At 39.4% G+C, this 6,213-nt stretch overlaps 2 pseudogenes across 1 annotated transcript; one reads left to right on the top strand and one right to left on the bottom strand.

Moving 5' to 3' along the window:
* LOC116081593 overlaps positions 1–3,146 on the bottom strand; it is an 8,069-nt pseudogene extending 4,923 nt beyond the window's left edge.
* Positions 3,147–4,062: 916 nt separating this feature from the next.
* On the top strand, positions 4,063–4,644 carry LOC116081591 (annotated as a pseudogene). The gene has a single exon (XR_004114924.1). The product of XR_004114924.1 is annotated as a 40S ribosomal protein SA pseudogene (transcript).
* The last annotated feature ends 1,569 nt before the right edge of the window (positions 4,645–6,213 follow it).

The raw sequence follows: 6,213 nt of genomic DNA, 5'->3' as shown, positions 1-6,213 counted from the left end.
CACTCTACTCAATGATAACTTAGTCAAGGAAGAAATAAAGAAAGAAATTAAAGACTTTCTAGAGTTTACTGAAAAATGAAGCCACAACATACCCAAACTTATGGGACACAATGAAAGCAGTCCTAAGAGGAAAGCTAATAGCTTTAAGTGCCTCCAAAAAGAAACTGGAGGGAACATATACCAGCAATTTGACAGGACCTCTGAAAGCTCTAGAACAAAAAGAAGCAAATTCACCCAAGAGGAGTCAAAGGCAGGAAATAAACAAAGGGCTGAAATCAACCAAATAGAAACAAAAAGAACTATACAAAGAGTCAACCAAACCAGGAGCTGTTTCTTTGAGAAAATCAACAAAATAGATAAACCCTTAGCCAGACTAACTAGAGGGCACAGAGATAGTATCCTAATTGACAAGATCAGAAATGAAAAGGCAGACACAGCCACAGACACTGAGGAAATCCAAAAAATCATGAGATCCGACTACAAAAGCCTATACTCAACAAATCTGGAAAACTTGGTTGAAATGGACAATTTTCTAGACAGATACTAGGTACCAAAGTTAAATTAAGATCAGACCAATGATCTAAACAGTCCCATATCTGCTAATGAAATATAAACAGTCATTAATTGTCCCCCAACCAAAAAAAGCTCAGGACCAGATGAGTTTCGTGCAGAATTTTATCAGATCTTCAAAGAAGACTTAATACTCCTCAAAGTATTCCACAAAATAGAAGCAGAAGGTACTCTACCCAATTCTTCCTATGAAGCCACAATTACTATTACACTTAAACCACACAAAGACCTAACAAAGAAAGAAAACTCCAAACAAAATTCCCTCATGAATACCAATGCAAAAATACTCAATAAAATTCTTGCAAAATGAATCCAAGGACACATCAAAATGATCATCCATCATGATCAAGTAGGCTTCATCCCAAGGATGCAGGGATGGTTCAATATACAGAAATCCATCAATGTAATTTACTATATAAACAAAGAGAAAAAACATTAGATGCTGAGAAAGCATTTGATAAAATCCCAAAATCCTTCATGATAAAAGTCTTGGAAAGATCAGGAATTCAAGGTCCGTCCTTAGACATAGTAAAAGCAATATACAGAAAACCAGTAGCCAACATCAAACTAAATGGAGAGAAATTGAAGCAATCCCACTAAAATCAGGGACTAGACAAGGCTGCCCACTCTCTCCCTACCTATTCAATATTGTACTTGAAGTCCTAGCCAGAGCAATTAGACAACAAAAGGAGATCAAAGGGATATGAATTGGAAAGGAGAAGTCAAATTATCATTATTTGCTGATGATATGATAGTATACTTAAGTGACTCCAAAAATTCCACCAGAGAGCTCCTACAGCTGATAAATAACTTCAGCAAAGTAGCTGGATATAAAATCAACTTAAGCAAATCAGTGTCCTTCCTCTACACAAAGGATAAACAGGCTGAGAAAGAAATTGGGGAAACAAAACCTTTCACAATAGTCTGAAGGGTTTGCAGCCCCTTAGGATGACCAACATTATGAACTAACTAGTACCCTCAGAGCTCCCAGGGACTAAACCACCAACCAAAGTGTACACATGGTGGGACTCATGGCTCCAGGTGCATATGTAGCAGAGGGTGACCAAGTCGGTCATCAATGGGAGGAGAGCCCCTTGGCCCTGTGAAGGTTCTATGCCCCAGTGTAGGGGAATGCTAGGGCCAGAAAGTAGGAGAGGGTGGGGTGGTGTACAGGAGGAGGGGAGAGGGGGAAGGGAACAGGGGTTTGTTCTTGTTTTTTTGTTTTTTGTTTTTTGTTTGGAAGGGAAACTGGGAAAGTGATATTGTATGACATGTAATTAAAGAAAACATCTAATAAAAATTTTCACATATGTATAAATGAACTATAGTATACAATTATGTGATATATAAACCCAAACATACACACATGAATGGTGCCTGTACAGAATTCATACACATATGCAGGTTAGAGGCCTTTCCTGTCATATACTAAGCATTTATACTAAGCTTTGCTTTACATTATTTTCATACTGACTACTTGCAGGATTCCCTCAAGGTAGATATTGATAATCTTTCTTTTGAGACAAAGCTATTTAAGTTAAGAAAAGTTAAGTATTTGGTGAAAGAGAATAATGATTGGTGGTGGAGCTTGCCTTTGAACAGCTGTGCTTTTACCTTCACAGCCCTCCTTTTAAGCACTGCATGATAAAGCTTCCTGTCAAGCATCCATAGAATCAATTCTCACAGATCTTTTAGACTTTCCCAGGAAGAATTTTCAGCATCTATTGCTGTTATTGTACAAAAGAAGGATCTAAAGTCCTTTAGTTTGAAGTAATCCATTCAGAACAATGAATAAGCCCATATTAGACTTGTAACCTTATGCTGAATAAAGACTATATTTTTTTTTTTCACTTTTATCACCTAAAACTAAAATAACCATGTAACAAACAGGGGTATTTATTGTATGAATAGATGAGTGCTGGAGGAAAAAGTGGATGAATCTATATCATATTTCTATTTCTTGATTAAATCTCCATTATCTTCAGGATAAAGTTCTCACTGTTTTGTTTTGTTTTGTTTTGTTTTGTTTTCTGAGAAAGGGTTTCTTTTGATAGCTCTGTTTGCATTTGAACTCTCTCAGTAGATCAGGATGGACTGAAACTCAGAGATCTACCTTCCTCTTCCTCCCAAGTGCTGGGATTAAAGTTGTGTACCACTACTGTCCAGCTGTGACTTACATTTTTTTTTTTTTTAGATTTATTTATTACTATATCTAAGTACACTGTAGCTGTCTTCAGACACTCCAGAAGAGGACATCAGATCTCATTACGGATGGTTGTGAGCCACCATGTGGTTGCTGGGATTTGAACTCAGGACCTTCGGAAGAGCAGTCAGTGCTCTTAACCACTGAGCCATCTCTCCACCCCGACTTAAATTTTTTAACATTGTGAAATTAAAATATAACTACATTTTCCTTTTTTCATTGTTTTCTATATACTCCACCTTGCTTGCTTTCAAATTTATGGCCTCTGTTTCTTTAATTTTTGTTATACATATATATCCCTAAGTATGTAAATGCAGTCTGCTCCTTCTGTATGATCAACACACCCTGTCTTACTTTCTAACTGATCATCCATCCTGATGTCCCAGTTTCTATGCTGCAGTGGTGAGCAATCGATTCCCAGAACCCAAAGCATTTGTTGATTTCCGTCTTTGGACACATTATTACCTCTGGTCTTTGGATTTCCTTTCTCTTCATGTTGGGTTGATGAAGTCACTAGATCTTGGGAATGTTCTTAGACTTGACGAATTCCCTACTTCCTCAGTTTTCCATGTGCTCTTTGCTATCCAACTCTTGATCATTTCCTATGTTAGTGTGTGTCAAAGCTTTTAACAGAGCTAGCTGAAGGTAGGCTCTTGAACTTGGCAACAGATAGAATCAATACAAAACTTATTTATGCAGTGTCTGCAAAGAGCTAAAGCTGACACATAATTGATTTCATCTTATTCTCTTAAAGTGAGTTCTATATATCTACCTTTTTTTTTTTTTTCAGCTTTTAGGAACTTTATTTTCCTTCCACCTTTCCCTCTGCTCAGGTGTCGGCAGCAGCTCAGGACCACTCAGTGGTGGCTCCAACCCACTCAATGGCCTGCGCTGTGGGAGCTGCTGACCAGTCCTCAGTGGTTGGCTGTGCACTCCAGTCTTCCGTCGGGAACTGCTGGATGGGCACAGAGGGTACTTGTACACCCTCAGACCAGTCGGCAACCTCAGGCTGAGCAGCAGTGAACTCAGGAGCTGGTGTGGTCCATTTGCCCTGGAACTCCTCCTTGGTCACAGCCTTCTCCGCAGCAGCCTGCTCCTCCTTCTCAATCTCCTCTGGGTCTCTGTAGAAGTAAAGATCAGGCATAACCTCCCATGGGTGCTCACGGGAGATAGTACCTCGCATGCAGAGTACTTCCCTGGCCAGCATCCACCACATCAGACCCACTGAGTGAGCTCCCTTGTTGTTACATGGGATGGCAATGTCCACATAGCGCAGAGGAGAATACCCGGGGACGGCTCCATACGGCGTTGTTCTTGATTCCCGTCGTAACTTAAAGGGAAACTTACACAATGTCTGGAGGCCTTGACGTTCTGCAAATGAAGGAGGAAGATGTCCTCAAATTCCTTGCTCAGGAACCCACTTAGGTGGAACCAATCTTGACTTTCAGATGGAGCAATACATCTACAAAAGGAAAAGTGACGGTATCTACATCATCAATCTGAAGAGGACCTGGGAGAAGCTGTTGCTCGCAGCTCGAGCTATTGTTGCCATTGAGAACCCTGCTGATGTCAGCGTCATCTCCTCCAGGAACACTGGCCAGCGAGCTATGCTCAAGTTTGCTGCTGCCACAGGCGCCACTCCTATTGCCGGCCGCTTCACACCTGGGACCTTCACTAACCAGATCCAAGCAGCCTTCAGGGAGCCACGGCTTCTAGTGGTGACTGATCCCAGGGCAGACCACCAGCCCCTCACGGAGGCCTCTTATGTCAACCTGCCCACCATTGCTCTGTGTAACACAGATTCTCCTCTGCGCTATATCTACTTTTTAACATGTAGTATCCCTAAGCCCCATATTGCTTTAGATCTTTAAATTTATAGATTCAATGTGATTTTAAATTATTTTATATACATTATCCTATTACCTCTTCACTTGTTCTATTGGTAAATATGTTGATAAAATGTAAGTAGCAGTATGCTTATGCATGAAGTAAAAATATTTCCTTATGAAATACTCATTCAACACTTAGTATGAATCTACATTGTCAGAACAAGATATTCTTGAGGAAAATATTGTGCAATATATTACTGAGAAGAAGCTATCGATGATGAGAGAAAGAGAAAGAAAAAAAAAACAGGATAAGGAAGAAATCAATCCTTAAAGAAAAATACTGTTCCTTCCAACTTGTATAGTAAATGTCAATATGGGCCCATATGTTCATGGTTTGGTTTCAAGTCTCTGGAACTACTGAAAGGTGATAGAGCCTGTAGGGAAAAGCCTTGTGGAGGGAAGTCAACTGATTGGAAGTCGTGCCCTTGATGGTCATACATATCCTTGATCCTCCTTATCTTATTGTTTGCCATGAAGAGAACCAACTTTCATCTTACATATAATTCTGTCATGATTCAATATGCTGCCTTATCTCTCCACAGCAATAGGGTCAAGTAACTATGGATAGAAACCACTAAAACCATGAGCCAAAATAAATCTCCCCCTTTTTCAAGCTTTTTTTTCAAGCTCTCCTTTTTTGCCTCAGGTATATATCATGTTAATGTGAAGTTGACAAACATCTCAGACACTTGCCATTTTACACTCTCTGCTACATCCTCATAATTGTGCTGTGAATTTAGACTGTGACAGATTGAGATTTTTCTATCTAAAATGTTATATCAAAGCTCTATCCTCAACACCTGAGAATGTGCCCTTACTTATAAACAGGATTTCTGTAGAGAAAGTCAAATTCAAATTATGTCAATAGAGTCTTTTTATAACAAGGGAAGTATGACAGGTGTCTTTATAACAAGAGTTTAGATGTACAAAAGGATAAAGGAAGAAGATATGGACTCTACACCAAATGGTGACTGAGATGACTAGAAGCTTGAAGAGCAGAATAGTGTGCTTATGCAAGAAGAATAAAAATATTTCACTGTCCATGAAATGAGCCAATGCTGCTGAAACTTTAATTTTAGAGATTTCTAATCTGTAGAACTACAAAATAATTGTTGCTGTTTGAGGTACTTTTTTATGGAAGCCCAAGAAATGTTAAATTGACATTTTGATTTCCATTTCGTACATACTTTAATTAAGGTTAAATCAAAGTAGTGTTTTCAGGGGTTAGGTGGACAAAGGCATTGTTCAATACTGTCATCATAGCAGCCTGTAGGGAACTTGATTCAGGTAGCAGGATTTCATTCAAAAAAGAATTTCAGGACTATCCAGAATAAAACAAAAATTAGGGTTTTATTAAAAATAGAGCCAGGCAGTGGTGGTGCATACCTTTAATCCCAGTACTTGGGAGGCAGAGGCAGGAGGATTTCTGAGTTTGAGGCCAGCCTGGTCTATAGAGTGAGTTCCAGGACAGCTGTCTCCTGAAAGGCTCTGACAGTACCTGACTAATACAGAAGTAGAGGCTCATAGCCATCCATTGGACTGAGTACAGGG

The sequence above is a fragment of the Mastomys coucha genome, unplaced genomic scaffold, assembly GCF_008632895.1.
Source record: "Mastomys coucha isolate ucsf_1 unplaced genomic scaffold, UCSF_Mcou_1 pScaffold7, whole genome shotgun sequence".
Classification (NCBI taxonomy): domain Eukaryota; kingdom Metazoa; phylum Chordata; class Mammalia; order Rodentia; family Muridae; genus Mastomys; species Mastomys coucha.
This window is presented reverse-complemented; position numbering and strand designations above follow the sequence as displayed.